The sequence below is a fragment of the Vigna unguiculata genome, chromosome 7, assembly GCF_037176805.1.
Source record: "Vigna unguiculata cultivar grain cowpea cultivar isolate G323 ecotype 2 chromosome 7, ASM3717680v1, whole genome shotgun sequence".
NCBI lineage: Eukaryota > Viridiplantae > Streptophyta > Magnoliopsida > Fabales > Fabaceae > Vigna > Vigna unguiculata.
In genome coordinates, this window is record NC_140798.1 from 834571 (window position 1) to 862443 (window position 27873).

At 27.3% G+C, this 27873-nt stretch overlaps 4 pseudogenes across 2 annotated transcripts; 1 reads left to right on the forward strand and 3 right to left on the reverse strand.

Moving 5' to 3' along the window:
* Positions 1–338: 338 nt before the first annotated feature.
* Positions 339–1122, reverse strand: LOC114189873 (ethylene-responsive transcription factor ERF098 pseudogene; annotated as a pseudogene).
* A 9848-nt stretch (positions 1123–10970) lies between these two features.
* LOC146884500 (Holliday junction resolvase MOC1, chloroplastic-like) lies at positions 10971–15578 on the reverse strand (annotated as a pseudogene). Its single transcript, XR_014996831.1, has 4 exons — positions 14162–15578; positions 12914–13025; positions 11619–11691; positions 10971–11098 (listed from the first exon to the last, which is right to left on the reverse strand). The product of XR_014996831.1 is annotated as a Holliday junction resolvase MOC1, chloroplastic-like (transcript).
* A 181-nt stretch (positions 15579–15759) lies between these two features.
* LOC114189876 (ADP/ATP translocase 1, mitochondrial-like) lies at positions 15760–16760 on the forward strand (annotated as a pseudogene). Its single transcript, XR_014996508.1, has 2 exons — positions 15760–16229; positions 16339–16760. The product of XR_014996508.1 is annotated as an ADP/ATP translocase 1, mitochondrial-like (transcript).
* Positions 16761–22095: 5335 nt separating this feature from the next.
* LOC114192188 (ethylene-responsive transcription factor ERF096 pseudogene) lies at positions 22096–22728 on the reverse strand (annotated as a pseudogene).
* Between the last annotated feature and the right edge of the window lie 5145 nt (positions 22729–27873).

The following is a 27873-nucleotide window of genomic DNA, read 5'->3' on the forward strand; positions in this document are numbered from 1 at the left end:
TTAAAAAATTCAGTATTCTCTAATAAAATAATAACAAATTTGGACAATATTGATGAGGAAGGTTGAATTGTTATCCTAATCATGCATGAAATTTTTGAGAAAAAAAATATTATGAGATGAAACTTAAATTTTTCTCATCTTCCTATATAATATATTTTGATTAATTGTGTTATTAAAACGTGTTCAAGCTTCAAACTCCTAATTATATTTGAAAACATATTTAATTAAAAAATAAATAAACCATCGACAACATTCACCGGAAACACCCAAACAAAACTTATCCACAATGTTCATCATAATATAAAAGTAACGACAAACATTACAACTTAGGCAGAATACTGAAACAACCCTGTCCAAAACACAGAAAATGACTAATATATCATAACTTGTTCACCTTTTCTTTCCCTTATCGTAATGAGCATCCTTTGTTCAAATAAAAGGATTGTGAATGGTTTCTTGTTTCAATGATTAAAAGAAGGACAGTGATATTTTGACTACTAAATTTTGACAACTTTCTCTTACAACATGATGTGTCATCTTTTAAGTGATTTTGAAAGTAATGAGAAAAATAAAAAATAAAAAACCACTTAGAAGATGACACCTAAGGTTGTAAGAGAAAGTTGTCAAAATTTAATAGTCAAAAGATCATTTTCCTTAAAAGAAAAGGTGATTGGATTCAACAACACTCAACCTTGTCTCTTATTTTTTTTCTTCAAACTCAAGAAGCTCCTCCAACACCTTATCATCCAAATACTCAAACTCAAAAACTTGTCTTTGTTGTTCACCATTTGCATGAGCAACGGATGACGACGACGACGATGATGGTAAATTTTGAGGATAAACCCTAACATGAGAAGGGTACTCATTAGGAAAATTCAAAATTGCAACACGACCCCTCATGGTAAAAGCTGCATGATCGTATGCCCTAGCTGCTTCTTCAGCACTCTCAAAGGTTCCTAACCACAACCTTGACCCTTGCTTAGAAGGGTCTCTGATCTCCGCCGCATACTTCCCCCACGGCCGTCGTCGGACGCCGCGGTACCGGACTTTTGTCTCCTTCAACTTCTCATGCTCTTCCCTTTGGATTTTCTCCATGGAATATGCTTGGCTTTGGTTATCCATAATGTTCTTTGTGTTTGTTACACATCCTTTATATATATTGCTACTTTTGACCCTTTTGTGAACGTGTAGATGGAAGTCCCTTGATGAAAAATGTGAAAAAAAGGGAACTAGGAAGTTCTTTATTTAATAATGAAAGTACATATACTTGACATTTTTCAAGAGTGATGTTTTTTTATTTTTTATTTTTCATTTCTTATGTATACCCCACCTTTAGAAGTACTTATATTCCAGAAAAATTATGTTAGATAGTAATAGTTAAGGATTCTTGTCAAAGTGTGTTAAATGGAAATCGTGTTCACACTCATTTCACATATGAAAAAAATATTGTCTGAGAATCATGTGAGTCTCACTGTATGATGTTCTATTTAGATATGTTTGGTCTAATAATAATATAAAAGCACACTTTAATTATTTTATTTTAATTTTAATTTTTAAAAACTTAAAAAGTTTACAGTTGTGTTAGTTGGTATTAAATTTTATATTATATATTAGCATACATTGAAGAAGTTTTTTGTAAGGTTCAGATCATAATTTTATAAATTAATTAAGATTCAGGCACTAAAGATGCCTGAATAATCAATTGAATCACTTATTCATAAACTATGTAAATAACATTAGTTAGCAAACGATGTATTATCCTATTATATTTTGATATGTATTTGATATAAATTATTATTATTAATAGATCAATTAGTAATTGAATCTTGCAATTTGACCATATTTTATTTTTATTATTTTTTTACATTATACTTTTATTTCTTTACTTATTGAGAATCATTTATAAGTATTTTCATTTACATTTTGCTAATTCTACTTTAATATTAGGCTAATTCTTTTATTGTTCACAATTTAACTCACCAAATAAACTCCGTAACAAAAAGAACTTTCCATTTCCCTAAAATATGTTATCTATTTAATAAACGGTGTTAAGAAATTATATGACTGTACGGACATTGACTAGGGAAAAATGTATCTCTAAATTATTAGGTTACAAATGTTGAATTAGTTTGGACTATGTCCCAGTTCATGAATGGGAGCAATAATTAATTAATGTGAACAAGGGGAAATATTTGTCACCATATTTTTTCTGTGTAATAAAATGTTTAGAATAATCTTTAGAGGAGTTCAGATTCTATACTTTTTTTTTTCCTTTACTGAATATTAAAAATAGTATTTTAAATTTTAAATTTTAAATCATTAAAATTAGTGATAATCGATATATTATAAAAACACAGTAGAAGAATAATAACAAAAAACTCAGTAAAAAATTCAAATTGTTTTTAAAACTCAGGTAAAACTAAGATTATAGGGAGTGATTTAAAACGTATTTATATTTACTCATTAATAAGGTTTACATCAGCATGAGTTCAAACTCATGTCACTGTGAAACACAAGTTCATTTCTTAATTAATACTGGACCAGCATTTGTTGGCATTTGCCCTCAAATTACACTTGAAAAAAAATCTAGTTATTATGTTAAGAAATAGAGTATTAAGTAATCAAATACTAATAAATGAAATTTGTGTCTTTTTTTTGTCCTTTAAAACGTTATAATACTTTTTTATTCCTTTTTAAAGTGTTATATATGTAAATTACTTTTGAAACTAAAAGTTAAACAAAAAAAATAACTATTATAAACAAAAAGAAATTAAAATAATGATCAGAAATCTCACATCAACTAGAGATCAGAACAATTTTTAATATATAATTGAGATATAAATTTTGTTTTAGTTTTATAGATTTTAATTAGACTTAAAATCTATTTCTAATAACTAATATTTTTATGAAAAAAAAATCAATAACTAATAAGGAGCAAAACATGTTTAAACCTAAAAATATTTTCTATTAATGCAATTATTTATTGGTTGTTGGCAATTTGTTTTTTATTAGACTGATATTTTATTTACTTGTTTTAAGAAGAGAAAGACTTTGAAAAGAATAATCTAACACAAAATTATACGTAAATATCATTTCTTTTTACATTAAAACAAAAAATTTAAGTTCCGACGGTTATATACTTACACCGATTAACGATGTAATGAGTTTAAATTTTATGATATTCACTCTAAAAAGTTTATACATTCAACTTATCGAATTATATAGTAAAAAATATAACATTAGATAAATATATATTTTAAGTATATAAATAAAAACAAATTAGATTTAAAATCTATTTTGTAACATAATATTATAGTTATTTAAAATTTATACTAACGAAATTTATTATTGAATCTGCTATGTTATCCATTAGCAAAGTTATGAAATCACCATAAATACGCCTGAGAAGTATATATATTTAAGGTATATTACAATATATAAATAAGTATAAATTTCATTTTATAAACCAGAATTAGATTTAAAATACATATTTTACTGTAATTATATATTATAAAAATTAATAGGCTTTGCTTATATAATTAGGTTAAGAACATTTGGTAATCTCAATAATTGACATTTTAGTTTTCCGATCGAGTTTTTTCATATTAAATGTGAATTTATGTTAAACGTAAATTTATTTTATAGCATCTCGATCCGTCCAACTAGTATTTATCATCGATTGGAAAGTGGTATAATGAAAAAGGCTTTTTTTTTTATATATTTTCAGATCTAACAATATTCAATAAAAGGGAATAAAGCAGTGATGAAGAAAAATAGATTATATACACAAGTAAGTAAATGTTTTATTAAGGGTGAAATATGTTTTTGTTCTTTATCTTTCGGTGAATTTTGAATTAGCCTATTTCAAAACTTTGGACTAATTTAGTTCTTTATGTTTCGAAATACGTGAATTTAGTCTTTTAATTAAATTTTGTTAAGTTTATTTGACATTTTAAATGCGTTTCATAATAATATTTGACTTAACATTAAAGTAAAAATATATCAAATAATATAAACAACTTAAATGTGTACGAAACATCAAATAAATTTAACAAAATTTGATTACAAAGACTAAATTCACTTATTTTAATATATTTTGACAGATGAATAACTAAATTAATCTAAAATTTTGAAATGAACTAATTTCAAAATTCATTCATCGAAAGTTAAAGCACAGCAATATATTTAACCTTTTTATTAAATATGTTAGGAGAAATTGTAACGATTATTTGAGAGAGATAATTCAAAAGTTAGGAAGAGTGGAATTGACTTGTGAATCGATTGAAAAGCAGACGTGAAACACGTTGAAGCTTGAAGCACATGTTAATCATGAAATCACATTTCCTCAAGTACTCATAATATTGATGGACCATTTGAAACATTATAATTAACAACAATTCCATCAACCAATAACTTCATTCACAACACTTTCTGCTTTCTAATTACGAATCTATATCTCTCTGTATATTCTTAGCAGTGAAAAATAAGAATCAAAAAAACTAAAATGAGTTAATTTATAAGTTCAAATAAATTTACGTATAAGCTAATATATATATATATATATATATATATATATATATATATATATATATATATATATATATATATATATATATATATATATATATATATATATACTGAAAATATTTAGTACAATTTAATAAAGCATCTTATGTTATTTATACTTTTATGAATTGTTAATTTTATAGATAAATGTTATTTATGATAAATAGTTTTTTAGATTTATTACATTTATCTTATTTTAATCACATTTTTTACTATGTACTATTTCATTTTAGATTTATTATTCTCTACTATATTTATATTCCTCTACATATAAATATAATCATTTGCATGAAAAAAAACCACAACAAAACCTGTAACTTATTAAGTGTTTCTCCTTTTTGTTGCACTTGATTGGTTATTCGTCGATGTAGCTTGGAAGAGAAACATATATCGTTATGCATGTCTCAACTTAAACTTTTTCTAATCTTTCATTATTTAATCTTATATTGTTATTCTTTGCTAAAAAAATTGTTTGGTTTGATTAATCTTTCTTTTATTTATATCTATGCATTATCTATAATAATATATAAAGAGATTTTCTTTTTTGTGTCCACATCTCAAAATACAAATTTACCCTTTAAAATATAATTATTTATAAAATTTTTGAAAATTGACCATTACTTTTACAAACTTTTTTATAAAATCGTTTATCTCTGCTCTTCTCTTTTTCTCTATTTATCAACAATTATTTTCTCATCTTTACTGATATATTTCACTTTATTTTTAATAAATATAATTTTATTTTATATATTATAACTTAATAACATTACATTATCATCACCTACTAATATAATATCACATATATTTAAAAAATGCGTACACACAAACGCGACAACGCCTGTGTGTACGTTATTGTTATTATTATTATTATTATTATTATTATTATTATTATTATTATTTATTATTATTATTATTATAAATTTTCTAGACAATTTTTTTTGTTTATTTTTCATTATTCCTTTTATGACTTTTTATTGTAAAATTAGTGATAATATTATATAATATGTTTGTCATGACATGAATATGATTATGTCAATTAAATAAGTCTTTTATAGGTAAAAAAGATATATTTTTACTCGTAGCAATAAAAGAAATTGTGGCACGTTAATGCTCTATTTGTTTCTAGGTATTTACTATTCACGCAGACAGAATTAATAATAATAATAATAATAATAATAATAATAATAATAAATAATCAGTTATTAATATTTCTACCAAGTTTTTTTTTTAAGTCTCTTTTGAATAATGAAATTGAGTTTGAAGACTTTGTAATTAGGTTGGAGACTTTGATATGCTTAAAGCTAAAAAAATACAGTAGTTAGGAGATTCAATTAGTAATTAAACAAGTTATGTGGAATTATAAATGTATGAATTCAAAATTTGTTAGATATTTCACCCAGGTAAAAATGTTGATTAATGAATTTGATATCATCTTTTAGCATATTTCTTGAGAATTTAATATATGGCACAAGTGGCTTCTTATAAACTTTCAAAAGCTAATTCAAATTTGAAGGAAACTTCCAAATAAATATGAATCGTTCTATATAAATTGTTAATTACTTATAAATGATCGGAGAGAACCGGTAGTTACGTACTTGAAAGATCCAACTAGCCATGTTGATAAAAAAAAAAATCAAATATATCATTACCTATTGATTATATTACATTAAGTTGTGAATTATATAACAAAAAAATAAGTCAAATTTTTTATAGTTTATATTCGCAGAAAACATTCAAAATTTTGTGGGCAATAATAGTTTTATATAGATTTCTCACGGTAAAAAAATGTATGGATAAAATGAGAAATGTTTCTCATGAATTCTTACTTTGGGTTGGTAATTTTTTATATGTATTTCTATGGAAAAGTTCACATTTATGATTCGATGCTTTAATTTGGATCACGCATCCATATCTGACACGTGTCTATATTTGATATTTTAGGATATTTTACCGATATTTATCAATAAAATATTTAATATATATAAGTAGTACTTTTGTGATGATAATAATTTATAAATTTGTATGTTAACTTTAATATCTATGATTTCAATTTGGATTCATACAATAACAATCATATATTTATCATATTTTAAAAATTAATATATATTTTTTAATATGCATATATCACATATGATATCTTATTATTTTCAAATTAAATGTATCAATGCATATTATATCCGTGCATCACAAATTCACATATATTCTTGGTGGATAATTTTGCACATATATTGTCATAGATAACGGAGCAACCTATTTTAGGAATATTTCTCATGAATTTTCCTAATAAAATTTCATGCTCATTTACCACAAAAAAATTCATGAGAAATATACAATTTAAAAAAGTAATTAAATATTAATTTTACTATATAACTAAATTTATGCATTAAAAATATTTAATTAACTAAACTTATGCAAGTTTTCATTTTCAATATTCAAGTGAGATAGAGACATATTTTCATGGTGGAGAATCGTGATGAAATGAGTTTTATTTCAATAAGATTATTATTGGCCTTTGATTTTGAAAGAACTGTATTAAACATGCAAGTGTTGTCAAGAAGATCAAAAGTTTTGGTCAGTTCCAATGAGTGAATTGAATTCAATAATGAAATCTTGGAAATTTAGACGATGGATAAACAATTTAATTGAGAAATAGTTGTGCGCTTATTGAAAAGTTATAAGTATAGTAGTTGTTCTAAATTATTTCATTAAAGTAAGCAATTCCTCTAAAGGATATTTATAAGAGTGTGTGTTAGGATCCAGATTTACCATTTGAGCAAAAATTATAGCTAATAGTTAGTGATTTGGTCTATCTAATCTCCATCATAGGACAATTATGCAACCCACAATAATCTCTCACTTAACAATTGTCCATTATGAATCAAGCACTTATCACTTGGCTCTTAACTCTAATACCAATCGTTAGGATCAAGTGTTTACTACTTGGACAAAAGTTATAGCTAATAGTCAGGGTACAACTTTTTTTACTTAAGAGTATAACACAAGTCCACGTGTCACGATTCGATTATGATCCGGTCCACTTGACTTCTACCACGGGATAATTGATGTCACCTAATGTTATTGATTTTATTGAAGAATAGATAGTATACCAATTTGAAATCCTAAAATATGATATTGATAGGTAAAGTTACAATGTTTATTGGAAAAAAAAAGTAGTTTTATATGCTAACTCAAGAAATATAAAGATGTATGGATCAACACATTATTTTACTAAGAAAATGGCCAATTTTGTTAAATTGAGAAACATATTGGATTTTATGGGCATATGAAATTCTCCTAAAAGTTAAGTTAAGCCTCCAATTTTGGATTATGATGTTCAACAAATTAATTGATCTTGATGAAGAGAGAATCATTGCTTTAGAAAATACAATTTGACTAAAAGAAGGAAGGCTAAGAAGAAGTCTTTTGCTGAAGCTGCTTATGTGTGGAATTGTAGCTATTCATAAAGAATATAAAAGGTTTAAAGAGTGATTTGTTAATTATTTCACAACTGTATTAAATAGTCTAATTAATAATTTAAAATGTTTTAGTATTGTTGTTAAAAGAATTTGCACATATTTAATTAATATGTACTTTTACTAATTTGAACTTGGAATGTAAATATTGTTTATTCAAATTTCGCAAACGATAATCTATTACATATTAAGAAAATAAGATACCACTAAAATTACTACATTATCCTTTTTTTTTTATTGATAAGTGTCATAAAATGTAGTTTTTCGTCATTTTAAAATTGTGTAACAAAAGGACCTGGGTTCAAATCCTACAAAAACCAATTTGTTTTTATTTTTTCATTTATTTATAATTTCAACTATAATATTAATTATAAGTAATATTATTATTTGTAATTATTAATAATTATTATTTGTAATGTTTTTATAAGTATTATTATTATTTGTAATTATTAATAATATTATTATTATAAATATTATTTGTAGTGATAGTAATAAAATTATAACCAATATTAGTATAATAATTATTATTATTATTATATGTTATTATTACATATTATTATTGATATTATTAATATTATTATTATTAATAAAGAAGTAATTAGAAAAATTATTAACTATAATATACAAAAATTAATACTTAGTAGTAAAATTATTAGTATTACTATTAGTATTATTACTATTATATTTTGTTATTATAAAAATTATTAACATTATTAGTAATAGTAAAATTGTTGTTGTTATTATTATTGTTATTATTATTAGTATTATTAACAATATTAACATATAATATATTAATATTACGATTATATATGATTGTTATTATTATTAAATTTATTGATAATATTAATAGTAGTAAAAATATTAGTATAGTATTACTTATAATATCAATATATAATATATTAATCTTTTTATATATTATGAAAAAAAGAACTAGAAAAATTTATTATTACTATTATTATTATTATTATTAATGATATTATTATTAATAAAAATACTATTATTATTATTATTATTATTTACGGTTATTAGTACCGTACTTATCATAAATAATATTAGTATTATTATTATTATTTCAATTTTGACACAAGATTATACTTTAATTATTTACATTTTTATTATTTGGATTGTAGTATTTAAATACACATTTAACTTTTATATACTATGAGATTATATTTTGAATTACTTATATTTTTATTTGTTTTTTCTTTACATTTGATTAATTAGTTGAATCCAAAAAAGTAGTTACTAAAATTAGTAAAATAATAAAACTAAAATGTAATTTTTCATTATAAATAATCATTTAAATTTTTAAAAAAATAATTTAGTATTAGTATTAGTATTAATATAATAATTATTATAATTATTATTATTTTTTGTATTTTTACTTTAAATAATATTAGTGTTATTATTATCATATTAATATCAATCTTAGTGTTATTATTTGAATTGTAGTATTTAGATACACATTTTACTTTTATCTATTACGGATTATATATTAAGTACTTGTATTTTTATTTGTTTTGTTGTTGATTTATCTTTACATCCGAGTAATTAGCTGAATTAAAAAAAGTAGTTACTAAAATTAGTAAAATAATAGAACTAAAGAGTAATTTTTTTATTATTAATAATCATCTAAATGTAAAAAATAATAATATGTTGAGAATTGTACTGACTTGTAAGTTGAGAATTGTACTTTCTTATAATAATATGTTAGTGTGTTTTCTGTATTTTTTTATGGAAGAAACCCTATACCTATTTTTCAAGTGGTTGGTTTTTTATTTTTCTAATTATATGATTGTATACGGGTTGAAATATCCTAAATTATCTCATATGTATAAATTATTTCGATCAATAAAAGTCCATTTTTTGTATGTCACAATTCGCTCTTTTTCTTTAATCGACGTGAGATCTTTAATATATATTTATGCCTAAGAATGAATGTATCAAGCATGAGATTAAATATTTATAGATGTAAGAGTATTATTGTATCTTTTTGATGTAAAGTTTTTTAACATTTCAAATATAAAAAAAAAATTCAAAAGTAATTTTAATTTGGTGGTTGTGATCATTGACTATTTAGTATGAAGTAAACATGATTTTACCATAAAATTATTAAATAAAAAAATTATATGAGCAAGATCAATTTGAAGGTGCCAAAATAAATAGATATATATATATATATATATATATATATATATCTTGAATAGTGAAAATTACTTTGAGATTTAATATTTTTGGATGGAAAAAAGGACATTTTAATTTAAACTTCCGACGGAGTCTGATAGAATGTATAGAAATAAAACATTTTTCCACAGATACATTAAATCAAAAGGTTTGGATTAATAAATCATTAAATATGATATTTATTTATTTTAAATTTTCCTAATCCATATATATGTGCTAGTGTCGGAAAAGTATATAAAGTTTCATAAAACAATGAACCAAGAATCTCAAACACCCCACTATATCATGTTATACACGCTATTTTGAATTATTATTGTCTGTTATTCATGTATCTATAAAAATGATAGTTTTGTCTATTTAGATATTGATGTTTGTTATTAATATATTTAATTAAAATCTCAAATCAAACTATGCATAACTATCGATCCTTAAATCCAAAAGGGTAAAAGTTATCTTTTAACATGATTCGTGGTTGAATGATTAGTTAGATTGACAATAATCAAACTATGCATATATTTTTTTCTATTCATCAAACTCTTCACTTAATTCCCTAAAGTCTTCTCTCGATTGAATTTTAAATCAACCAAGCTTTTTACCTTATTTGCATACACTTTTGTGATGGTTATCCTTAATTATATTCAGAAGTAGAATCAAATGTTTGAAGAGAAAATATTGGCATGGTAATAAGATAACAAACAAAAAGTATACAATACTATTTAGGCCAAAATTACAAAATGGAAAGAGAGGGCAGAAGAAGAGAACTGAAGCTCTTAAATATGCCAATTTTCATGTTTCAAATTTGTCACAACAAGATGGTTCCAAGCTTTTGCTTTGATCTTGACCATATGCTGCAATTAGTAAAGCCTCTGCCCTTCCTAAAACATCACAAATTCGTTAAAATCAAAGCATATTTAGAAGCAAGAATCAATCACCAAGAACACTATCTTTTCAACAAATTTTCAGAAAACCTACAATTATGGCTCATGGATGTTTCACACTTGATAAGCCATTGATAATTTAGTGAAGGTCCAATTTTCATCGTGTTTTATAAAGTTAAAATGCGTGTTTTTCAAAGTTTGGAGACCAAAATCATCAAAGTGGAAGTACAAAAACCTTGATCACATTTGACAGAAGGGACTAAAAACATATTTTTCTCTAAAAAAAGAGGAATCCAAGCAAGAGAAATATTATCCACAACATGACACTGGAAGGATCTTTTCAGTTGAGTAATAAATCTGTAGTACTGGAGTACAAGGCACTTGGATAAATTGTAGGATCTTCAAAATTTTAGCAGCAAATTTTTAACATGATTAAAAGAACCCTTTTGAAGACATTAATGATAATCAAGCACCGACATGATAGTTAACTAGATATAAAACAAGTCAAGACAGGTACCATGATCTTTTTTCCTACTTAACATGGAAGTCAGTGATGGAAATAATGTGGATGCAAGTCTCCTGCTATCATCCTGCAGTATAAAATATTCAAATGCTATTACTAACAAAGCAGACTCAAAAAGATTTAGGAAAATACACTAGCGTTGTGAACAATACAGTGAATGGATAAAATGTCAACTTGTTGCTCAAATTTCATTTACTTTAACATTGTTGAGAGATGGCATGTGTTGAAAATTTTGGGTTTTGGGTAGAGAGGGAGGAAGATACTTAAAGATAATGAAACATTGCCTTTATATTCACTAAGATGTATTACAAAGTGTTGATGCATTGTTTGATATGCTCATAAAACCAGGGTTAGTATATTTGGTCATGCGTCAAAGTGATGTAGAATTGGTTAGAATTGATTTTCTAGCCCAGAATCAATGTGTTTAGTTTCCAACTTCAGTTAAAGGATAAAAATTCACGTTAAATGAAAAGCAACTAATTGTTGCTTTTATGCTAGAAAATTGATTCAGCTGGAATCAATTCTCCAAAACCAAACACATGACCGAATCAAGTTTCAAATAATGAATCATAAATTTATTTCTTGAATCATAATTTTGTATCGAACCCTATCCTAAACCCAGATTATAAGAAATATGATGTGCAAAATAATTCAAAACTTACTGTAGCAAACTTGAGAACTAGTACTCAATAATAAATTACATTGCCAGGGATAAAAAAAAAGTAAGCATCATTATCCCAGAATAACTAACCATCTGATTGAGAAATGTGATATACAATATCAATTGATACTTCATCCAAAGGTCCAATAATATTTTCAGAAAATGCACATGAAAAATGGTAATATCGGTTTAACATTTCAGATGTAAATCATAATCTTGTGACTTCTTACATTAGTGACTTTTCTACTTGAAACCAGCCAAAAGCAAAAATGAAAAATATTCTGGGTATTATTAACTTGATGCAAATACAGAGTGATACAGGTAGAAAGAGATACAAGGAACAAGAAAAGGAGGTAAGGTCCTAAATCTACTAGAAAACAATGAGAATTCTTACAATAGTCTCAAAAAACAAGAAAATAGAAAAAAATAAGTCAAGACTTTAGCGTGCAGACTAATAACTGTTACGAAATGACAAAAACAGATAATTGAACCAAATTCTATAACGATTCGTTTTCTACCATTATTATAAATAGCCAGAAATAGTTACTAAAAGCACATAACCCATAAAAGGAAGTTTAGAAAAGGTTTGCACATGTAGAGATATTGAGATAAAAAAAATACAATATACCAATTGGAGCATCAAAACTACGAACTAACTGAACAACAGACTTCGCATCTAAGCGCCTTCGAGTCCTATTTTTCTGGCCAACAAGTATTTTCACATGAGGAGAGTCAAATACCTGCACATGTCAGAGTAATGATATGAATACAGAGACAATGTTCAGAAACATAATCTAGTAGCTGTTTTCTAAATATGAATCAAGAGGCCTAGAGGATCTAATGCCAAAACAGTTCACAAAAATACAAATATAATTTACTGTTAAGATCAATCCTCATCCAGATTCCGTTGCCTCGTTGTTATGCAGAAACCTAGGTGTAATACCATACACACCATTAGTCCTCAGCCATATTGTAATTTATCAATTACTCCCCACAAAACCTAATCGATATGATTCTTTATCTAAGGGATGCGTGCAAATTTTCCTGACAGTTTTTTTTTTTCATTATGATGATAGCAAAGGATCACTCGTTTTGACTCCTACTGAGAATACAAGTTTTTATGCACTGTACTACTACTTTAATACAACCTCTCATAATTTTAATACCAAACCACAGTTCTATTACTATCAGCATCATCCCTTCTTCATATACCTATGTATCATTACCATTTCTTCTTGCTACCAGATATGCGTAACTGTGCATGCTTAAAACTTTCCAAGCCTCAAAACTTAGGCACAAATCCATAATCTCATCCTTCATACTACCTTAAGCATCTAGGATCCTTTTGCATGCATTTTAGAAAAAAATGTGCCATTATATATCTAGTAAACTATCCCCGGTAGAACTCAACTATTCACTTCAGATGTATACCTTCTTCCTCAACGGAACTTCCAATTAAACAAGTAAATAGCATAACAGGGCACACGTTACAAACACCAAAAACACAAAGCACAATCTCTACCAGTCAATTTGCAACAATATCTACCAGCATATAGGTGTTAGAGATATTACTGACGATACTCTATTAACACTGCTTTTACTCCACCACACTTAACCCCGACAAATCTTCAGGAAAAAACCCAAGTGGCACACATGTATCACTTCAAAGTTTCATTCTTATTTACCCTGATAAGATTTTAAAACAACACTCCTCTGCCGCCATTGAAACCACAATATAAAGGCATTTGAAGAATTGCAACAAAATCTCTACCATGACAGCAACTTAAAACCTTGAGTAACGCTATCAATGCAACATTACCGTGCTGAACAAAAAGGAAATGACTTTAACCAACAAAGACGAAAATAAACACGATACCTGAGCTGAACAAACGGAACCGTTCATTTTCAACAGAGACATCTGGGTCAATTCCAAGGACCCATTTGGAGCCGTCATTTTGTTGGGTCGGGTCATGCTCAGAATTTAAACGAGGGGTCTTTTCTGGAAAAGGGTAAGAGAGTGAAGCTAACCAATTTTCTTTGAATTGGGTATCAGAAGCCTTAACCCTGCGCTTTTTCTCAGGAACTACGATTGGAGGGTCACTCAGATTCTGGGTTTGGGTGAGAGTGGAAGGAGAAGCAGAATGAGAAGAAGAAACACAAAAGGCCCTGAAGAAGATTTTGGGTTTGAGTTTGGGAGAGAGTTGGTTCGTAATATGGATTTGGAATTGGTGGTAATGCGGTGTGAATTGTAGGGATTCCATGAAAGAACATAGAGTATCTTAATACATGGCAGGGTGGTGGAAGGCTCCATCATAACTCTTAATACCAGATGAAAAACCAGAACGGAGATGGAGCTGACCAGCAACCTTGTCCATGATTGAAGGGTGTTGGACCTGATCAACCATGGTGGCGTTCCTGAAAAAAAGTGTCCAATGTTAAATAAAGTTAGTAAATTTAGCAATCTGACTGTAAAAAGAAAAAGCATTGACCATGAGCACCATTAACTAATGAAAATCCACATTTAATAAAAAAACCATTTAATGAATGTTTGATGGTCAAAAAGTATACACAGAAAGTTTAGAACTGAAGACACCAGGAAACCCAAATGTTCATCAAAAAACGAACAACTGAGTCTACCTATAGTAGACGAAGTCCATCCCCAACATGACAGGCAAAACGCAACCACAGTGATAATCATAATAAACATAGGGATGATCGGTAAATTTAGTTAATAATGATTAGCCATGCAAAAATAAATTTTACAGACTGAGGTCCTCAGACGGAAAGGTCAAGTAAAACATGCGCTGCAATTGACTTGGAATACAATTTTTCAGTATATTCATGATATGTTTTAAAATTAGTAAAATCATAATCAGTAAAAAAACTAAAAGAAGAAAATTGCCTTTGTGGGAGTACAAATGGCATAGATCTCAAAAGCTATATCCTTTGAGAACAGATCCACATTCTACTTCCAAAACCAGAAGGGACACTAAGACAGATAAAAGAAAAAAAGAAAGAAAAATTCACGGGTTCAAGGTCGATCCATGCAATACGTCAGATTTATATCCGACCATAAAACATAAAAAGTCAGCCTAAATTCAATAAATTCGCATGCACCATTAAAGAAAAGAAAAAAGACCCATCAATCAAACAGGAAAAAGAAAAGACCTTTGTACTAAAACCTTAATCACAAATCTTAAACCCTAAATAGCGCCTGCTTACAGATCAAACGCCTTCGCGATCAGATCACATGAAAACAAACAAACACAGATCTCTCTCTCACTGCTTCAATTTTATGAAAAAAACAACAATGGCCGAAACACAAAAGAAATAACTGATCAGATCGAACAACAGATCATCAGAAGAAGAAAAAAAAAACACCCAACTGTACAAAGTTGAAAAATTGAAAAATAAAAGATCATGGGGAAAAAATGAATACAAGACAGTAGATGCAGCGTCCAACACCCTTCAATCATGGAGAAGGTTGCTGGTCAGCTCCATCTCCGTTCTGGTTTTTCATCTGGTATTAAGAGTTATGATGGAGCCTTCCACCACCCTGCCATGTACCAAAGACCCTCTTTTGGGAACTACTCAAATGCTGCATTGCAGTATCCTGTGATGTCCTGATGCAAAACTACTATGATTTGTCTGCTGCTGCAACAACAACTTCCCCTGTTTTTGCCGTAGCCCCAGCGGAGAAAGGCCATTTTCTTATTGACTTTCTCATGGGAGGTGATTCTGCAGCTGTCTCCAAAACCGCTGCTGCTCCCATTGAACGTGTTAAGCTTTTGATCCAGAAGCAGGATGAGATGATCAAAACTGGAAGGCTTTCTGAGCCCTACAAGGGTATTGGTGATTGTTTTAAAAGAACAATGGCGGATGAGGGTGCTCTTTCTCTATGGAGAGGAAACACTGCAAATGTCATCCGTTATTTCCCCACCCAGGTTAGTTATCTCGTAATTTTCGTTTGGACAAAATAGACACTGTTCTCTAGAGATTTAATTGGTGTTGTTCTTCAATCAGCTTAGATCTTCGCTGTTTGAATTCTGTCAGGCTTGGAACTTTGCATTCAAGGACTATTTCAAGAAGGACAGAGATGGCTACTGGAAGTGGTTTGCTGGGAACTTGGCCTCTAGAGGTGCTGCTGGTGCATCATTGGCAATACTCGTCTTGCCAATGATGCTAAGGCTGCAAAGAAGGGAGGAGAGAGACAATTCAAGGGTCTTGTTGATGTCTACAGGAAGACATTGGCATCTGATGGTATTGCCGGTCTCTACCGTGGTTGTAACCTCTCATGTGTTGGAATCATCGTGTATCGTGGTCTGTATTTTGGATTGTACGATTCCGTGAAACCAGTTGTCCTCACTGGATCATTGCAGGTTGGTGTTCTGTCCTTATTACTGCTATTTGTGATATATGGTGTTGTGTTGGGTCGTAGTTACTTAGTGGTGATATATGTTGTGTTGTGTCGTTAATATTCACAGTGGCAAGACTTTAAATGGCAGTAGTTATTTTATCACAGTGGCAAGACTTCTTTATTGATTATCAGTAGGCAAGATTCAGGAACATGCATAGGACAGTACACACAACTTAATATTTATTGATCACTACGCAAGATTCAGAAACAAAAACATGTAGAGGACAATACACACAAGTTCATTACCAACAGTACTTATACATTAAACATTAAACATCAACATTGGAGCTGAAAACAGCAACACAATGCCATTATACGGCAGCCCAACAACATACATCTTAATAACATAGCAAAAACATCTCAATTCAAAAATGAATCTAACAGCATTTTACTACACAAACATGAACAAAGAATCCAAATGCACGATTAACGGCAGCAGCGAAATTGAAATTGGGGGAAAATTTAAGCAACACCACACCAACAATTACGATTCACAGAATGGGTCCAATCCAATCCAAAGAAGGGCAAATCACAGCAACAACAACCAGATATAGACCATAACCTCCAATTATGGGAAACGAATTTTAGGGTTACAAAAATCAGAAATTTAGGTTACAAATCGAAAAAAAGGGAACCAGAACGCAAAAACATGTCTTCGCGGTGGTCGTGGCGGTCGGAATCGTCCGCGAATCGCAGTCCGATGGTGGATCTGTGTTCTCCCTGCACTGCGTTCTCTCGCTGCTACACTGCTTTCGTGTTCCTGGCCAGCGACGTGGTGGATGTCACGGTGGAGGAGAGACGCGAAGTGGTGGATGTCACGGTGGAGTTAAAATTGGTTTTCTTTCTAAGTAACCCTTGTGATCTCCATTGTGAATGCAGCTTCCCTTGCCTCCTAGTTTGGCCCCAGTTAAAGTCCCAATTTTTTTCTGTGCTTATACGTTAAATCCAACAAATTATTTACCGCAAGCACTGCATTATCTGATTTTTAGAGTGTCAGCTTATCTAGTCTGCATAGCTATTCCTCTGATTGGTCAAAAGAATTATTATTGCTCTCACTTGTTAAATTCCCCTCCTTGCAGCATGGATTCGATGATTATCATTGAAGCTTCCAAGCTTCGAATGAAGATGAAAGAAGTAACTGGAACTCGATGCATTGTTGGGAATCTTGAAGGAGTCGTCTTTGAAGTTACTCTTGAATAAAACACTGAATATGTGGTTTTTGGTTTTCAGAAATAGACATTACATGTGACAGAAAATTTATTTGGGGTGAGCAATGCTTGGTGTTTCTATTTCCATTCATAGCTACTCCTCTGCAGAAACCATGGTGTTGATGACTCAGGCACCATGGGCTTGATATGGGGAAGATAAAGAATATGCAAGAAAGAGAGTATATCTTTCTTCTTTCTCCATGGACCAATTTCGTCTCTTTCTTCTTGAACACAAGGAATCTCAGCCTGGGTCCCCCAAAATATGAAATGATGTAGTTGCTCCTAAGGGTTTTTTAAATTTAGATTCCTGCACCCAACAAATTTTATTTGTTCTTCACAATCAACTCCGGAAAGAAATAAAAAAACCTTTCTGAAAGATTATTTTTTGGAAAAATTTAAAAATTTAAAATATTAAAACTCCGGAAGGAACAGATCATAACGTTCGAATGAGTTATATGTGAATAACAATAACTTTTGATATGAAAATCGATCGGAATCAAACGTGAGTTTAAATCCCATATTAACTAAAATTGAAAAAGTTAAGCAATTAAGATTCATAAATCCACTATCTTAAAGTTTTGAATTAAGAGTGGTGTTAATTTTTTATGTATGGGTTGTGCTCATGTTCATTAGTATTATATCTCTCCAATGATCATTTCTCGAAAGATCCAACAAAAAATGAATTAACACCTTGTATGGTCATTAGATAATTTATATATATTTTCTTTTATTAATCTACTGAAATATCTTTTATTAAAATAATCATATCATGAATCGTTGAGTTTTAAGACAAAAAATAAAAAATACTTTGAATATTTTTCACATGAAGATAAGGATAGGGATAACTCTTCTTTATTTTATATGTTTAGTCTTTTAATATTTTTTTTTTGGATTCAAGGATTGAAACAAGTTTCTCTGGTTACTCTTTCGACACGCCTTTATGTATATAGACTTCTCTCTAAGGAAAATACTCCTTAGTCTTCTTTCCTCTAGTTAGAATTTTAAGAGAGATATAAAAGAGGCTAATGGTTGTTTTGTTATGTGAGTTTAGAAAGTTTAGGATGAGTAGTATTGTAGTAAATATAAGTTGTAGAAAGTAGCTTTGAAGATATTGAATGTACGAGTTTAAATTGATTTTTCATAGATATTACGATAAGTGGTATTAGCTTCATCCACCACTTCTAAGAATGATGGTTGTCTAATTATAATTTTTTAGATAATTATAAATTTTTTAACTTTTAGAATTATCTAGACTTATTGTTACAATTTCTAGATATATATATATATATATCTAAGTAAATATGTTTGTAACTTGATCTTCTATCCTACAGTACTTAAAATTTTCTTATTTTGTTTCGTCTCTCAAGTGAAATGTGTTTAATATCTATGTGGTTTGTTCTTCAATGATGAATAGATTCTTTGTCATTATTGTAGCGAACATGTTGTCATAGTAAATGATAAAATAGTTATCTTTTTACTCTCTTATTTGTCCATGCATTCTTTAAAACCATAATATTTGACTTGTAGTTTTTGTAGCTGCCACGTATTTTGCTTTTGTTATTGATTGTTCTATTGTTAAAATCCCGGTCCAGGTGAGAATGCATAACCTTTTTTATTTTTTCGTCTCATTTGTCGATCATATCTATCATTGTCATTGTAGTTAACTAGTCTTAAATTTGTCATGGTTTTGTACAATGTATCAAACTCGTACATTATCGATCTTGTCTACTTATTAACAATGTTGCCAAGCAATTTTGAGTTTGTCATAGTTTTGTAGAATACCAAACTCTCTTGTACATTAAAGATATCTTAAAATTCTTTTTATTAATCCAAAGTGAATTCGACTTAATCTTTGCATGAACCTTGATAAAAGACTTATAACGTACATAATATATGGTCTTGTGCGTGTTAAATATATAGTAAGCTTTCAATTAAGCTTTTGTTGTGTGATGTGTCACCTTCCAATGCTCAATCAATTTTTTTTGTAGCTTCTCATTTTACATCTTGAACTTCTTTAGCAAAGTCTCTAGGTTTTTTAAAAGATAAATATTTTTTTTTTTATATATATATACATATATATGTATATATATATATATATATGTATATTTGTATATATTTGTATATATACAAATATATATTTGTGTTTAATATTTTTTAAAAGATATATATATATTTGTATATATATATATACATATATATGTATACATATGTATGTATATATACATATATATGTATATATGTATATATACATAAATACATATATACATATATATGTATATATATGTATATATATGTATATATATGTATATATACATATATACATATATGTATATATACATATATATATATATACATATATACATATATACATATATATACATATATATGTATATATATGTATATATACATATATACATATATGTATATATACATATATATACATATATATACATATATGTATATATACATATATACATATATGTATATATGTATATATACATATATATATATATATATATATATGTATATATGTATATATACATATATATATATATATACATATGTATATACATATATACATACATATATATGTATGTATATACATATATACATACATATATATATATATACATATATGTATATATGTGTATACATATGTATATATGTATACACATATATACATATATATATATACATATGTATATATATATATATGTATATATGTGTATACATATATACATATGTATACACATATATACATATATGTATATATACATATGTATATATATATATATACATATATATATATATAAATATATATATATATATATATATATATATAAATAAAGAGAATAAGAATATATATTAATCTTGAGTATTAATGTATAGTATTGATTCATTCTTATTCCTTTGTCTTAAAAGAGAAAGAAGAGTGTTGTCTTAAGAGAGAAAATGTATCTATTATACAAGACAAAATAAAATATTATCTGTTTCTCTCCTTATGTAAAAGTAACTTGTTACAGTCAAATTGATCGAAGGTAATGAAATATTTTTGAACCTTATGAATACCAATATTTTAAAAATAATGTAAAGTTAGTAGTACCAAGAAGCATGTTAAACAATTTATTATCCATGTTAAAAAATTTGATGGTTTTTCAAATTTGGAGTTTATTTTTATTCTTGTTTAGGGTCTCAAAGGTCTTTTTGTTGTTTTCCTCTCTATTTTCTAAGTTTCAATCCAATACTTTTGTTGTCTTATGCTTTTAGTACGATTAAAAAGGAAAACGTTCTAACTTTTTCATCATAACATAATAGCTGAAATTGTTGATATTTTGTCCCTTATATTTTAATCTTATTTTGTTGAGCAAATTGTATTATTATTATTATTATTTTTATTTATCTTCTTAACTCTCTTAGAAAACAAGGATTTGTTAGGAAAACTCTTTACTTTCAAGTTCCTTTTTGTTTTTGTCTTTATTTGTTGTGCGAATTTATTTTTTTTCTCAACAAATCTGCACTTGATATGCTGGGTAGGGTAGTGAAAACTCCAAACCTAAATATTTAACAATTTTTATTTTATAAAATAAAAGAATAGACTTTGTAATCTTTATAAGTGACATTATTCCATAATAGAAGGTATGTGGATTAAATTATGATTAAATCATATATAGTACTTAAATTTTTTCTTTTTTACTGTTGAATTATACAAATTAAACTAGTTGATTTGCTAGACACAATATTATCACAAGATATGTGGATTTATAAACTCTTGAATAAATTTAGGTTGTCACTTAATATATCTGTTTAGTACATTAATATATATATATATATATATATATATATATATATATAAATAATATCTTCATAATATCTTCATGTAAAAAATATTCAAACACATTTTAATCGAAATATTTGAAAATTTTACATCTATATTTTGTAGAGAGATTATTAGGAAGATTCAACACCAATAAAATATGAATTTAACTCACACATAAGAGATTAACATTATCTTATATAAAATTTTTTATGAATTTATTTGTTTTCATCTTTATATTATTTTTAACTTTCTCATTTTTAATCAATAAAAAATTTAGACTCACATTTAAATTTCTCAAACAAAGATCAGACCTTATAACCTTAAAGGTAATGTCTCGCATGGTTATAGAGAGACAAAGTTTTGAACAGTTTTCGGAAACAAATATGATGAGACATACCTTGTATCAGGTAAAACTTAATACATATCATATTTCACTTGCCATGCTTATTTTTGTCTTCATCATAACCAAGAAGCTCCTCCAACAATTTGTCATCAAAGTACTCAAACTCAAATACTTGACTTCCTTCTTCATTTTTTCCTCTTCCTCTTCCTCTTCCTCTTCTTTCCACGTGTCCATAACCTGAAAAGGACACAGACGAAGAAGAAGACGAAGAGGAAGAAGCAGATGCCGGCGAAGGAGGGTATTCATCAGGAAAATTTAGGACTGCAAAGGGACCTCTCATGGCATATGCAGCTCTGTCATAGGCTCTAGCAGCTTCCTCTGCTGTGGGGAATGTTCCCAGCCACAACCTTTGACCATGTCTCATTGAGTCACGAATCTCTGCTGCATATTTTCCCCATGGCCTTCTACGTACTCCTCTGTACTTTACATGCTCTTCTTCATCCATGGCTTTTCCCTTTGAACCCTCTTCTTCCATGGATCATACGCTCTTCTTGCTAGAGACACTTCGAAGAGTATATATCATATTATATATGCAGATGCAATATTTCTAACCATGTGTTATTGTGACATGTGCAAGGGATTAAGGTGGAAGCTTCCTCCACAACTCACATAAATATAAACAATGTTACTTCAATTATTTATTACTGTTAATATCATCTAATTTCACATTAATCATATTTAAGTTCAAACTATGGATAGATTTTAACTACTTTCCCTTTATTTAAAAATATATCTTTTCGACTGTATCGTTCAATTAATTATATATGATTCTATTTCCAATCATTTGTTAATATTGAGTTTAAATGAAGGAAAATGTAGAAAAATAAAATGTAATCAATAATATGAACTCATTTTCTTGATCAGGGTAAAGGTTGCTTAATTTCATTTATGTCTTGAGTTTGAAGGAAGTGATATTTTTTCCCTAAAGTGTTATTGATATAAAAAATTAAAAATATTGTGAATGAAATTTCAATTATTAGTTGAAGCATATTTGTTTACAGTATCTTTCTCTTTTCGTGTAATTGAGTCTGGAGAAAGAATATATATGAAATAAGTTTACTTTTTATTTTTTATGAATTGGTAGAATTTAGTTTTATGTAAAGTTCTGATTTTAGTTTTTTTATTATATTACATCAACATATATTTTTAATACTATTTAAAAAAAATCATATGAACATTTTTTATCTATATTTAAACGTATACAAACATATTAGAAAAAACATTGATATTGAATATTGATTGGATGAAAATCAAATTTTATTTTACAAAACCAAAAACTAAAATTCTTTTAATTAAAAATGAAAAATAGTGATTTTAAATTTTTAGCAGTATGAAAAAACAAAGGAAAAAAAAATTTGAAGCCAAAATTAAATCTCTCATTTTATTTAAAATAACATTGTTTAAATTTTTATAATTTGATGTTATAAATATATGTATCGATAGATTGATCACACACACAAAATTTGAATGGCTTTTTAACATTTATTGCGGGTTTAATTTTGAGATTCGTATGTTTATTCTAAGAAAATTATATATAAATGTGTTCTTAACTATTTAGTATGCCCTATTATTAATTGGTTATCAGTCATATCATATTATGTCACAAATGCTAGTGATATTATAACTTATTTCTTTTCATTTCTTTTATCACTTTTGATTTGTCGACACATGGTTGGTGAGAAAATGAGAATAGTAAAATAAAAAAGTTGATATGTTTAGTAGAGGACAAATAAATTGAAAATAATTTAGTAAATTATAATTTTTATTGTAACATTTCTATTCATTATTTTTTATGTTTGCCTTTAATCAAACACGTTTAAGCTCAACGTTAACTGTTTCTTGTTTTCTTTGATTTTTACCATTTTCACTCGTCATATTTTTCTCCTGAAGCATGTGAGAAGATCGAATTTTATATTTCTAGGTCGTTTTGACCATAAACTTACAAAATAAGTTCTGTTAAATTGTTTTTACGGGGGTTAAGTTATTATTGGAGGAACGGCATTAAGTATGAAGTTGTCTTTTTTTGACCGATTTCTTCTTTTTTCTTTTTTTAAATGTCATCAGAAAGTTGATTATAGATTTATGTAGATCTCACAATAAAGTCGTCATTTTATATAACAACTTCTCTTTTAGTTATTTATTTTCTTTTTAACATTACAGTTTTAATTTTTTTTTTCAAATTTTTGACTTTTCAATATATATTACAAAATTTTGTTAACAGGATTGTATTTATTTTCTTGATAATTACTTTTTTGGTAAATTTTCTTTTTGTTGGTACAATAAACTAATTTAATAAAATATATTAGATAATAAAAATGACATAATAAAAATGATATAATAAAAGGAAAAATGATGAAAACCGAAAAAGTAAAAGAAAAATTATAAATTTTGAAAATAAAAGGAAAAATAATGAAAACTGATAAATTTGAAAAAAAAAATAATGAAATCTGAAATATTTGAAAAAAAAGAAAAATAATGAAAAGCGAAAAATTTGAAAGAAAAAAATAAAAAATAATGAAAACAAAAAATTTTGAAAAAAAAATTGAAAAATGCATTCGATGTTAGAGGACGACTTCACTTCTCAATTGAGACATAAGTCGTCGTCTCCAACGATATTATGGAGATGACGATATTGTTTTTTTAAAAAAAAAAAGTAAAACCGGTCAGGTGGAAGACGACTTCATTCTTAATGTCGTCCTCCCTCGTAACGACTTGATCCAATTTTAAAAAACAAAAATCAATGGATCCTATTTTACAATTTTGTAGTGAAACAGACCCTGGAATAAAATAAAAAATAAGAAAACCGAAAAGATCAGTGTTTTTCACCTTAAATGGGAGGAGAAAATATGAGTGTGTGTTGGTTTTTTCCACAAAAATATGTATAAAAAAAGTGAAGCATAATAGGAATAACGTTGTTAAATGTTGAAAAAAAGGGTAGTAAAGTGTTTGCATGTGACGATGAAGAAGGTTGTCTGGTGTGGTTCACGTTGAAAAGTAGAGCGTCCATTGTATCTGGATGGTCAAGGAGGTGGCTCTTGCTTCTTTTCAAACTCTTTCTCTCTTCACTTTAATCCTTTCTTTTTCTCCTTTTTTTGTTTCCTCAATTCCATATATATTCAGTAGTCATCAATTCACAAAGGAAATAAATACTTCATCTTAAAGAAAAGACAAAAAACAATCACAAATTCAAACACGTGCTCATCTATACTTGTATTAGTTGGTAGGTAAATTAACTGCAGTCAAATGGTTGGTTTCCTTTGCTTTTTTTTTAATCATGTTCTTTTTTCACTCCAAAAACATATAATACATACAAAATTTATATATATATATATATATATATATATATATATATATATATAAAGTTTTTACATTGAATAGAATTAAAAATGTTTAATGATATATAAGAAAAAAAATCTACAAACATTAAGTTGTAAGATTTTACATTCGAAGTGATGTCAATCTTTTATAAATCTTGTTGTAATAGAAACTCAATGATAAAATTCAACTAGCACTTGTAAAGATGGTTAGAAATTCTGAATATAACTTAAAAATATCATATTAAGTAAGAATGAAAAAGTATGGTAGGACGATTAAGCTATATATAAACTAATTAGATAATATTAAGGAGTATTTTTTGTTTGGAAGGTATGGGTTTCATTAGAACTTTGTACATGGAAGATAACCTAATCGCCACAGGCATGGTTTTGTAGATTCACTAATTATGCTTACTTTTGTGTATATTCACATAGCAACCAAAATTATACTTTGTTTCTAAAGGAAAAAATGGAAATGTTACAATTTTTATCGTCTATGTTGATGACATAATAGTTATGAGAGATATTTAGAAACATTAGGCATTGAAAGATAAGTTGGCAAAGAAATCAAGATGAAGAAGCTTAAGCTTTTGAATTACGTACGTTATTTGAATTGAGGTCTCAATATCATATTCAAGTATATTTCTCTCTCAGACGAAAGTATGCATTGAATTTATTGAAAGAAATTAGGATGACAACATGCAAACCAACAAATTCTCCAATTGAAGGGAGATTGAAGTTGTATATTTGGAAGATCAAACTTTAACTAAATGGGAAATATCAAATACTTGTAGGAGATATCATAAACTCACAAGAAGATTGTTGTATCTCTCACACGCTATACCAAATTTAGTTCATCCTCTTATTGTGTTTAGTTAGTTCATGCATAATCCAGGTGAGAAACACATGGATGCTTATATACGGATTTTAAGGTACATAAAAGCTACTTTCGGAAAAGGAGTTATGTTCAAGAAAACTCCAACTACAAGGATGTATGATTTATCACTATAACAAAACTTTTAAATAATGACCAATTTTAGTGACTACTAGTTATTAGTAACTATAGTGACAAATTTAGATACTAATTTATGAAACTAAAAGTTATTGGTTACTAAAATAGTCACTATTATGAATAAAAAATTATAATTGGTCACTAAATTTGTCTTTTAAAATTAGCTACCATGATTTTAGTTACCAAAGGAAATTGATCATTAAAATTAGCTACTTAGATTTTGTCTACCAAAATAAATTAGTTTCTAAATCAATCTCTAATTAATTAGTGACCAATTTAGTTACCAATTATAATTTTTTATTTATAACAATGACTATTTTAATAACGAATAATTTTTAATTTTGTAAATTAGTATCTAAATTGGTCACTATAGTAATTAACTATTTTTTTATTCTAAAATTTATTGGAGGACATCTTATCATGTAGAGAAGCAATAAGCCAAAAGTTATAGCTAGATCTAGTATAAAAGCTTATTTTTGGATTATGAAAACTTGTGACTCTAACTATATATCCAAAATTTAGGATATGCACGTAAACATCTTGTTCAATTATATTGTGATAATAAAGTTATGTGATATTCACAATCTTGTCCAGGAGACTAAATGAAGCATGCGGAAATTGATAGTTTTTTCATAAAAAAATGTTTGATAAAAATAGTTTGAAATCGTCAATTTTTTTTATATAAATATTCTTACTAAAACTATGGCAAACTAGGTTTTTGAAAGATTATTAGATAATTTGAAAATGTACGATCCATTTACCAACTTGAAGAAGAGTATTAAGAAATATTTAATCTAAATTATAAATTTGTGTAGGCATGTAAAATATTTTATAACTAAAACTTTCTTAATTTAATCTTGATTATGTACTTCTTATTAACTCCTAATTATTGAAATAAAATATTATAAGAACAAAATATCTATATTATATTTATATATATATATATATGAAAATTATCAAATTAATTCTATAAGCAATTATTTTAAGAGGATATTACCTTAGTTCAGTTGGAAGACGCCCAAAATTAAAATTGCATGGATGAGATATAGAGTACTCCCACTATATCTATGGAATTGAAGCTGCATAAACAATTTTAGACAACAAAATGTTCATATATGGGTGCATTAGTAATATTACTTTTGAAGAAGAAAATCACCCACTAACCAAACCAGTGTGTGCATTTTTTAAAAACGAAAAACAACAATGGCCGAGAAAATCTCGAACCTTGAATATGAGTCTGATCCGCAGAGGTATTATTCAGTATCAGAATGTTGGGACAAAATAACATCCTTCACACGTAGTTTCAATTCTTATGCCTGCAACTATTCGAAAACAACGTCGTCTTGCGTTTACTTGACTTTCACATAAGAATTTGTGGACCAAAACACATTTACAAAACGTTAGACCCACTCAAATT